Source organism: Mus caroli, unplaced genomic scaffold (genome assembly GCF_978045245.1).
Source record: "Mus caroli unplaced genomic scaffold, Mus_caroli_1 scaffold_5, whole genome shotgun sequence".
NCBI classification, from domain to species: Eukaryota; Metazoa; Chordata; class Mammalia; order Rodentia; family Muridae; genus Mus; species Mus caroli.
Genome location: NW_028227260.1, coordinates 74,919,061 through 74,930,821, shown reverse-complemented (window position 1 = coordinate 74,930,821; position 11,761 = coordinate 74,919,061).

Here is an 11,761-nt window from a genome sequence, read left to right as displayed (position 1 = left end):
GGCCCCCACCTTCCCTGGGGCCTCAAGTCTCTCAAGGGTTAGGTGCTTCTTCTCTCACTGAGGCCAGACCAGGCACTCCTCTGCTGTATGTATGTTGGGGCCTCATATAAGCTGGTGAAAGCTGCCTGTTTGGTGGTTCAGTGTCTGAGAAATCTCAGGTATCCAGGTTAGTTGAGACTGCTGGTCTTCCTATGGGGTCGCCCTCCTCCTCCTCCTCAGCTTCTTCCAGCCTTTTCTTACTTCAGCCACAGGAATCCCTGGCTTTGTCCATTGATTGGGTGTAAATATCTGCATCTGACTCTTTCAGCTGCTTGTTGGGTCTTTTGAAGGGCAGACATGATAGATCCCTTTTTGTGAGTGCTCCATAGCCTCAGTGATAGTGTCAGGCCTTGGGACCTCCCCTTGAGCTGGATCCCACTGTGGGCCTGTTGCTGGACCTTCTTTTCCTCAGGCCCCTCTCCATTTCCATCCCTGTAATTCTTTCAGAGAGAAACAATTATGGGTCAGAGATGTGACTGTGGGAGGGCAACCCCATCCCTCACTTGATGCCATCTTTCTACTGGTGGTCTCTACAGGCTCCCTCTCCCCACGGTAGGGCTTTTCATCTAAGGTCCCTCCCTTTGAGTCCTGAGAGTCTCTCATTGAAATGAAAAACCTAGGAAAGAAGTCAGAAATCACAAAGGACTTGTCTTAGTATGGGTGTTGGCAGAGCTGAAGTCAATCCAGCACCTCACACATGCGAGGCAAGCACTGTGTTACTAGGATGGTTTTTATACACCAGATGTTATCCTAAAAAGCCATGTAGTCTGGTATAGAGACAGAGAAGAGGACTAAAAACTCTTTTAGAGAATATATGGCTCAGTTAATAAAGTGCTTTCTGCACAAGCATACATTTGTATCTCTAGCACCTGTATTTTAAATAGCTAAGCATGGCAACACACACTATAATCCTTCCACTGGAGAGGTAAGGGAAGAGATTTGGGGACTCGTTGACAAGTCAGCCTACCCAAATCAGCAATCTCCAGGGTTAGTGAAAGATCTGGCCTCAAATAATAATAATAATAACTTGTGGAACAATAGAGGAAGACACCTGATGTCACTCTTTGGCCTCTACATATGCAAACAACACACACACACACACAGACCCATGAACACCATACACACACAGGTAGGGCATTGGGATTCAGGAAATGCTTAATGGATAAAGTTTTTGTCATAAAATCATGAGGGCCTTGATTTGGATCCCCAGCACCCATGTACAAAGCCAGAGTTGGTGGCCCTGTAACCCCAGGACTGGGAGGCAGAGACCAGATGTCAGGAGCTCAGTGGCCAATCAGTGAGCTCCAGGTTCACAGAGAGACTGGGTCTCCAAAAAAAAAAAAAAAAAAAAAAAAATCAGATGTTAGACTCGGAAGGAAAACACTTGACATTGATCTCTAACTTCCACAGGTAAACACATGGCCCATATACATAGCATACACGCACACACACTTTTAATAAACTACTTTAGAAAACTAACTGTTAAGCCTGGTACAGTAGCTTAAGCATGTAAACTTTGCTCTTCAGAGGCTGAGGTAGGCCGGAGAATTGCTAGAGTTTGAAGCCATACTGAGCTCAACAAAAACGGGGAAAAAAAGCAGAGGAGGAAAAATGAGAAGGAAGAGGAGAAAGCAGAGGAGGAAAAGAAGGAAGAGTAAGGGAAGAATTGTAATGCTTAATAAATTGAACCTACCTGTCAGAGAGAAAGATGAAATGTTTTCCCCCTGCTCTCAGTTGTTCAGTGTTCCTGGGTATTTTTCTTCTAGTGTTGGCAAATATAGATTGGTCTGTGTTTAAAACATAAAATTGGAAACAATATTTTTTTAAGATTGATTGATTGATTGATTATATGTGTGTACGCCATAGCTGTCTTCAGACACTCCAGAAGAGGGCATCAGATTTTTGTTATGGATGGTTGTGAGCCACCATGTGGTTGCTGGGATTTGAATTCAGGACCTTTGGAAGAGCAGATGTGCTCTTAACCGCTGAACTATCTCACCAGCCCCTGGAAACAATCTTAAGATTACTGGCTAGCACAGAGCATTTCAACCTTGGCACTGTTGACATCTTGGGCCAGGTAAATCTTTTTGTAGGAATATGTTGTGCTCTGCAGCTGCTTAGCAGCACTCCTGCCCTGTACCCACTAGATGTCAGTAGCACCACCCACTCTCGCACACTTGTGGCAACTGAAATGTCTCCAGATAGCCATAATAGGGATTTTTTTTTTACCTAAGAGGTTTAACTACAAAATGGTGACTCCACAGAAAGCAATTTTGTCTCCCAGAGAACATGTGCAGAACACACACACACACACACACACAGAGAGAGAGAGAGAGAGAGAGAGAGAGAGAGAGAGAGAGAGAGAGAGACCAAAATCTGGCCTTAAATGCCAAAAACGTCAAGGTTGAGGAACTTGCTACAAAGGAACAAGACTTTGGTAAATGTGGGAGAGATGAGATTGTGCTTTTATTACTGAATTATATCCACAGATAACCTTTGCAAACATTTTATCAATGTATTTGATTCTGCTGCTGGGATCAATTTGTACTGCATACTCTGTCTCCCTTCTAAGTCTCACGGATGTAGCATTGGAGGAAAGCTAACATAATTAGTATTCTTCACCCCCCATGCAATTCATACTCAGAGATAGTTATGTTGTATGATCCAAGACAATCAAAGCAAATGTCAGGACTTTTGCCAATAAATCAGCTAATATCTCTTTTCCAACTGGAAATGAAGAAAAGACCCTAACTATTGCCAGAATTCACATTGAGACTACAAGGGAATGTGTCTTTTGTTTGAACAATTCTGAACAAAGCCTAATGGAAATACAGGGTTTGGTGGTGTCTTTGGGCTACCAGATCAAACCTCTCCAAAAGCTATGCCAATCTCTCAAGATTTTACTTTCAGAAGTTATAAATTTCCCTTATTGTTTGAATTACTGGGAGTTATAGTTTCCTGTTCTTGATACTAAAAGATAGATAGAAGAATCTGCTAACATCTGTTTCTAGTCATAGAACACTTCCAAACCAATCGAGTATGTGGGCTTTCCCTCACATCAACAAACCAGCTCTCCAACTTCCTAGATGCCCTTCTGATGCCCAATTCAACTCTAGTCTTATAGATTCCAAAACTTTAGGACTCAGTCCCTCAAGACCACTCCCACTTGAAATGTTAATTGTAAGTCTCTGGGATTTCTGATCAACTAGTTAGAAGTTCGGGAGATTCTCATAGCCCCCTCCCCACAATTGATAAGCTGCTACAGTTGCTCACAGAACTCGGAAGCATAGCTTCCATTATGTTTAGCGCTTTGTTGTGGAGGATATTGTGAGGTATCCCAGTAAAGAGGTGCACAGGGTGAAGTCCAGGAACTTCCACCCCTATACAGTTAGGACGTTGCACTCTCGAAGCACACAGATGCACTCACGAACCTTGATACTCTCTGAATCTGAGCATTTAGGGACTTTATGAAGAAGTCATCGGGGAGATATGAACTATTCTCCATGTCTTCTTCGCACTCCCAGAAGTTGAGGGGGGCATGGACCAAATAGTTGGAAGCATGTGCTGGTCAGTTTTAGCTGGTTTACAACCAGCTCTCAAGTTGAAGCACTAAGTTTTAGCAGGTGGGGGAGGTGTGGGGGGGTCCTGCCATTCAAGGGTTTGAAGAGCTCTCTGTAAGCAGCAAGAATCACCCTCGTTGCTCAGGATATTGCAGGGGATTTAGAGCCTGCCAAAGGCCAATCTTCGGGACCAAAAAAAAAAAAAATGCTAGCTAGCTAGCACCTTATCACTCAGGAAATCACTCGGGTTCTGGGAACTGTTTGTCAGGAATAGGGAACAAAAGTCAAATATACAGTTTCTTGTGAGTGGAGAACAGAGGCACTTCCTCAAACTGCCAGAGCCTAAAAACCACTGAACTATCTTCACCAGATACCTAAAGATCAGCCATCTTTCTTTGCTTGTCTATGTATGTCACAGTATCTGGTATGTAACAAGTGCCCAGTCAATGCTTGAAGAATAGCCAAGTAGACTGGGATTTGACCCCATTAAGAGACCCAATGAATACCACACTCAAATAACAGGACACACATTAGATGTGCCTATCTCCTTGATAAGTATAAACTACATTGTTCCTGATTTCTTCTTTCCTCACTAGAAAGGTCTAAATAAAACATCTGTTCTGCAGCAGTTTTCTGAAGGGAACAGTAAGTTTCTCAAAGCCAGATGCTCTTGACAGCTTTCTAGAGCTATATTTGGGCGTAATGGGAACCCAACAAGACCATGAAGTTATTGAACACACAATAGCTTCAATGTGCTGGCTCCAGGAAGGAAGAGATCAAGTTCTATATACCCTATATATGTTTTAAAGTAGCATTGCACTCCCATCAATATGGGGAAGGAGGGCAACAAAGAAGGAAGTCCAGCTATTCCCTGGAAAACACAGTGAGCTGGCTCCTAAGATTACGCTCATGATTTTTGTTGATGAGGCTATGAGGAAGCAAATTACCATTTACAAATAATTATTTCCATTTCTTTAGGGTTTACAGTGCACCGGCCATTGCATTGATGCATTTGCATGTGCTGTTTAATTCATCATAAGCAGTCAGGGAGATTCCATCATTATCATCCCATAGGTATGGGTAAACTGAAGCACAGGGAGGTCCAGCAACTTGCTTGGCGATACCTAAGGAAAATGCCAGGATTTAAGCCCTAGCAGCCCAGCTCCAGTCTTCAACCACTCCTTCACATTGTCTCCCATTGCTACAAATACCAAGGGATCTGTAGACCTGGCTCCTGTGGAGACAACCAGGGGTTGACATGATCTTCAAAGGAAGGGCAGACACGTGGATGATAAGGCAGAGAGGAGCTCAATGACCAGTTCATGCTGGGAACCCAGGGCAACCTAGGGGAGGAAGCAGGATTAGGGTGAAGTGAAGGGCGCTGTAGGGATGCTGCCATATACAGGGAGACATAACAGGGTGTGAGCAGAAAACTGTAAAAGCCACTTTCTTCTGAGGAGAGCAAGGTCACTAAGCTGCTTCAGAAAATAGACAGGTTACTCTGGCAGTTCTCATGTCCACGTGTCCCTTCCCCATTCCTAATTAAAGCACTATTAGAAAGTCTTCCCTAATGGCCAATTCTTAGCTGAAATGATTTTTTCTATTATTTAATTGCTAATATAGTATACTAACAATAAAGTTTTTAATTTTCTCTCGTTCTGGAGATTGCACTCGGTGTCTCATGTACTTATCACTGAGCTGCAAGCCCAGCCCTCTCTCCATTTTTTCTCAAGTTCTGAGGCAAGGTTACTCTGCACTGGTTACTTTCTTTGTTTGCTTGCTTGCTTCTTCGCTTGCTGGCCTGGCTTTGGGTTTTGCTTTCTTTTTTGTCCTTGTTGCTGCTTTTGCTTTGGGGCATTTCCTTGATTGCTGACTGATATGGAAGAGCCTATCCCACCTGAGTGGCGCCACTCCTGGGCAGGTGGGCCCTGGAGGAAGCAGGTTGAGCAAGCCATGGGGAGCCAGCCTGTAAACAACACCCCTCCAGGGCCTGCCTGCATCAGCTCCTGCCTCCCGGGTTCCTTCCCTGGTTTCCCTGAGCCATGGACTGTGATCTGTAAACCAAAGTAACCCTTTCCACCCCTATGTTACTTTAGGTCATGGTGTTTAATCACAGCAATAGAAAATGTAACTTTTACCCCTCTCTCCCCTCTCTTTGTCTTTTCTCCTTTCTCTCCTCTCTCTCTCTCTCTCTCTCTCTCTCTCTCTCTCTCTCTCTCTCTCTCTCTCTCTCTCTCTCTCTCTCTCTCTGTGTCTCTGTGTGTCTCTCTCTCTTCTCTCTTCTCTCTTTCTCCCTGCATTTCTATAATAAAGCTCTTAAACCATAAAAAGGAAAAAGAAAACGTATCTAAGATAGTATCAAAGCTTTTTTATATGCTCCCTTTCTGGGTAGCTCTTGAGATCCTTAATGTCATTCACTGTCTACTGAGGTCTTCACTGTTATTACTCTGGAGCCAGCTGCAACTGTTTTTCTGTGTACAGTGACCTTCAGTTGCAAGAAAAAAATCCTTAAGTTTACACTATGTTAAGATGACAAAAGTTCTCTTGCTGGAATAGTCAGTATTCAGTCTTAAAAGAGAATGGGGGGGGGGGCTGGAGAGATGGTTCAGCAGTTAAGAGCACTGACTGCTCTTCCAAAGGTCCGGAGTTCAAATCCCAGCAACCACGTGGTGGCTTACAACCATCCGTAACGAGATCTGACACCCTCTTCTGGGGTGTCTGAAGACAACTACAGTGTACTTACATATAATAAATAAATAAATCTTTGAGAGAGAGAGAGAGAGAGAGAGAGAGAGAGAGAGAGAGAGAGAGAGAATGGTGGTGTAGCCCAATAAGGACTATGTGTTCAGAGCCTGGAGACGGTTCGGTGGTTAAGAGAGTTTGTTGCTCTAATCTTGGTTTGGTTTCCAGAGCCCTCATAGTGGCTCATGAATATTCTACACTCCAGTTCAAGGGAATCCAAGACCCTCCTTTGGCCTTTAAGGACACCAGGAATGCATGCAGGCAAAATACCCATACACATAAAATGAAACTAATTATTTTAAAAGATGAAAAAGAACTATATATTTAGACTTTGCTACCAGCTCCTAACAAAGAGTTCTTAGAGTCCTTGTAATATCCTGAGTGATAAGACTTGTAGGAGCAGCTTTTGTTCCTGTTCTGAATTGTGCATCTGGCCTTGAATGCAGTGTGCTGACCATCCTGCCACGGCCTCCAGAGGAGCTGGGATCACAGGCCTGTGCTGTCAAACCTAGCGAACGTGCTTCTTATTGTATTCTTCGTGTGCATCATTTCCATTCATGCACTCATTTTTCATTCACATTTCCTTAAATTTATAGACAGTGATTTAAAAAAATACAAGTCCTTTATAACCTAAAAGATAATAAATATGAAACTGCATTTGAGACAGGACAGAATTTGGACTTATACTTTATAAACGCCTATAAGACAATCTGAGATTAGTTCTTTGATTTTATTCTTTGAAATACTCACTTCATAGAATGGTAAAAATCACTACTCAACCAAAGTTCTTCAACCTTGAGGTGGTATTACGGGCACTAACCAGGAAACTTTAAAAGCTGCTGACAGCCAAGCCAATTCCAGACATTCTGATTCTCATTTGACTTCCTGACCATGAGATTTATCATCATCATCATGTTTATTTTCATCATCTTCCTCATAACCATCCTATCCTCTTCCTAGGTTGTTTTGTATAAGCATGTCATTTACTCTGAGGACTCCCCTTATAGCAGACTACCCTCTCCTTCCCCCATGCCCATTAAGTCTCCTCTGTTCCCTAAACAGTTTCACTTCTACTTTCATAAAGATCTTTTAAAGCTCCTAGTATGACTCTAATGTACTGCCAGAGCTGAGGACCACTAGGCCTAATGCAGTGTGGAGTCCTATACATGCCATTGGCATCTTATTTACTCCCCAAACAAGCCTTGTTGCTGTTAGTCACTGAATTAATGTTTGATTTGGGAACTTTGAAAATGTCTGAGTCATACATTTTCACTAATTATGGATGGAATGGAATTTCATATCCTAAAATAAAAGTAAAATTTCTTTTCTTTTAAGATAGAGTCTCTTTCACTGTGTAGCATTTACTGTCCCAGAACTCTGTGTAGATCATGATGGCCTTGAACTCTCAGAGATCTGCCTGTCTCTGCCTCCTGAGTCCTGAAGTTAAAGGGATGTGCCATTATACCAGGGTCTAAACAATAAAATTAAGCAAGCTTATAGGATTAAGAAATGTTTCTGATTATGAAAGATCCAACATGGAAACAGAAGTTTCATATTAAAGCAAATAAATAGACCATGATGCAAAAGAATGTTTAGTGACTACTTCTTCAGACACCTTAAAGAAGTAAGCTTTCAGGCTGTAAGGGCCATCCAGGGACAGCCCCACCTAGAGATCCATCCTGTCTGCAGATACCACACCCCTGACACTGTTGCTGTTTCCAAGAGGTCCTTGCTGACAGGAACCTGGTGTGGCTTTTCCCTGGGAAGTCCTGCCAGCTCCTGACCAATGCAGATGTGGATGCTTGGAACCAACCATCAGGCTGAGCTTAAGAAACCTGGTAGGAGAGCTGACTGAAGGACTGGAGGAGCAGAGGAGGATTGCAATTCCATAGGAAGAACAACATCTTCTGGCTGGACCACCCAGTGCTCCCAGAGTTTAGACCACCAGCCAAGAAGTTACCTGGAGGGATCCATGGCTCCAGATACATATGTTGCAGTAGATGGCCTTGCCTGACATCAATGGGAGGGGAGGCCCTTGGTCCTGTAGAGGTTTGATGCCCCAGTGTAGGGGGGGGGGATGCTGGAGCAGTGGGGCAGGAGTAGGGGGGAGCAAGGGAGTACCCAAATAGAGGCAAAGGGACGGGGTGAGGGCAGATGCGGTATTGGGTGGGGAGGTTGTGGAGGGGTAACCAGGAAGTGGGATATCATTGAGATGTAAACAAATGGAATGATTAATAAAAAAATAATAAAAGTTTCTCCAATAAAATATTTAAGAAAGAGATGTGTCTATGGATATACCACTCTGAATGCATCTAATTTCATCTGTCCTTGAGGCTAAGCAGCATTGGCCTTGGTTAACAGTTGGGTGGGAGACAGAGGATTAATAGAAGTACAGTGCCAAAATCATACTTGTTTTGATTGAATTTATTCCTTGCTTGACGATCCTTAATATTTTTTTTCGCCATTCTTTCAGTATCAAATGTTGGGGTCTTCTTACATGTACCACAAACCTCAAGCTGGCCAAAGAATGTATATTTGTTATTTTAACATAAGTTAGGCTCACTCAATGTAGAAAATTAACTGCAACTGGTCACAGAGTGATAACAGGCCCGTGTGTCCCCAATTTAGAACATATGGGCATACTGCAGTATGGAGTACTTAGGAATTCCTGGATTCACTTGGGCCTGTTCTTCCTTACTGAAATTAGGAACAAGTCTTCCTGTTGCAGAGTGCCTCATACAGGACTGTCACTTCTGCCTGCATAGTAAGTCAGATTTTTTCCAAACACTTAGAAAGGCTCTAGAATCTATTAGTTCAATCAATAAGACCACCAACCAGGTTTACTAGGGCAAGCCTACAATTTCAGCACTCTAAATGCAGAGGCAGGAGGATTGTGAATTCACAGTTAGCCTGAACTCCATAGTGAGACTATCCCATGTAAAAATAAAATTAAAACTAAAATGGGGAGTGGAGAGATGGCTTGGTGGTTAAGAGCACTTGCTACAGAAAGCCTTAGTGCAGGTGCCTGCAGAGACTAAAAGAGGGTATCATATTCCCTGAAGTCGGAGTTACAACCTACATGCACAAACCCACACAGAGACACACTCATACACGTAATTTTGCAAATAAAATTAAAAATTAAAAACATATTTGAGAATTTCTCATTTAAGTGAAATATAGGAAATGGCTGGTAATTAAAGGATTTCCAAATGTCCATCGTTATTACAAAGAGCTATTTGTTAGGTTTCTCCCTGTTTCTGCAATTACCTGCCTTTGCAAGTGCTCTCATGCTATTTTCTATTCTGTGTAACAGTTGGTAATTAAAAGTTATATTGTTTTCCTATAGCTAGATTGAGCACCATCAGAACACGATCTAAACAGAACAAATTATTCTGTTTCTGAAATCAAGACGCATTAAACATTTTTATACTAACTTAGAATATTAATGATTTCTATCTAACAGCTGTAAAAGTAAAAACAGCACAAAGAAACCTGCATTAACATTGATCCACATTCCTGGTCAAAACCTTGCAGACCATAGTCCTTGAGGCCTAAACATTTCAGCATGTTTCCTAAGACTGGAGATAGCCTCACACAATCACAGAAGTCAGTGACTGGATGCCAGACACTAGGGCCATTGTTCTGGGCTGGGTCTTTCTGTTTTTTAAATAAATAAATAAAAAGGGCTTCTTTAACATTTTGTAACAAAATCTTGTCTCAGATGAAGTTATGTGGAAACAGGTTGATTCCCTCAAGGCTTGTTTTTCGGTTTTGTGAGGCTAGCTCAGCTAAGAACAGCCTTAGGTCACTATTGAGCGAAGCCCCTTCTGTATAGTCTACCAAATGCTTGGATTACAATGCTTGCCCATCCAGGCTAAGGGGGAGATGAACTCTTTCCTGTGTGATCCCCAAGAACGGCTCCACCTGATCCCTTCAGAGACGGTATCCCTGGCTTCTTGACCCACACACAGATGAGTACAGGGCTGCAGATGTTAACACTTTCTGCAGATCTCTAGAGTTTCAATCTTGAGGCAGTGTGCCTTCTCCGGTCTCCTCCCTGCAAGTTCTAGCTACACTGATCTTTCCAAGGCCTTTTGTATTGTTTTTTTTTTTTTTTTTAATCATCATACAAAGATCTTAATATCAAAACTGAAACTACTGGAGGGGGAACATACAGAAAACACTTCAAGATACACCAATAGGCAAGAACTCTATCAGAAGGACCCCAATAGCACAGCAAATAACTTCAAGGGTTGATACAACACAGGGGCTTCGGAGCAGCAAAGGAAACTATCGCTACAGTGAACAGACAACTTCAAATGGCCCCCGAATCCTTGCCAGCTATCTCTCAGACAGGGGGCTAACATTTAAAACACCTGAAGAGTTAGTCAAGCACAGTGGCATGGGGGGGCCTTTAATCCCAGCACTCAGGAGGCAGAAGTGGACTGATCCCTGTAAGTTGAGGGCAGTCTGATCTACAGCGCTGGCTCCAGGCCAGTCAGGGCAATAAATGTATGTATGAAAATCCCACTGTGAAACCCATTGCTTTTTATGCTATCTCAAAAATAATACTTTAAGAAGACATTATCTGTAATTTTTCCAAAAGGAAAGGAAGAAAGAAAGAAAGAAAGAAAGAAAGAAAGAAAGAAAGAAAGAAAGAAAGAGAAAGAAAAGGAAAGAAAAAAAAACACTAAAGCTGGGCTGGGTGGATGGTTCAGTGGGCAGTGCACAAGGATAAGGAGAGTTCAGGTCATAAGCATCCACACAAAACATCAGGTGTGACCATGTGCACCTAGAACCCTAGGTGGATGCTAAAGGGTGGGAGTAAGACAGAAGGCTTTCTGGAGTTTGCAGGCCACCAGCCTAGCCAAAGAACCAAGAGCTCCGGGTTTAGCAAAAGCCCCTGTTTTAAAAGAATAAGGCAGAGCACAACAGAGGAGGGCACAGATAGCAGGTTTTTGCAACAAGGGTTGTTACCCACTGAGCCATCTCACTAGCCTATTTGATATTGCTGTTTTAATACATGGTCTCACATACCCTAGGATACTCTTGAATTTTTGAGCTTGCTACATAACCAAGGCTGTCCTTGAACTCCTAACTCTAGTTCCTAAATTTTTATATTACAGGCATCTGCCTGGCCAAAAACAAAAGTTGTCTCTTCAGTCCTGGACAAATCTGTCAAATGACTGGCTGCTTTAGTTTATTTATTGCACAGATACTAAATAATAGTGATTCTCTGTGTTTCTAACCTGGTGAGTCGCCTGGGTACTTCCAATTTCACTACTGTGGAAGAAAACCCAAGTTTTATGGCACAAAAGACTCCTAACTCCACAGCCACCCTGCTGTTTCAAGATAGAACACCTTCAGTGACCACCCACCCCTTTGGCTGTCAACCAACTCAAGATCCTACCTTGATAATT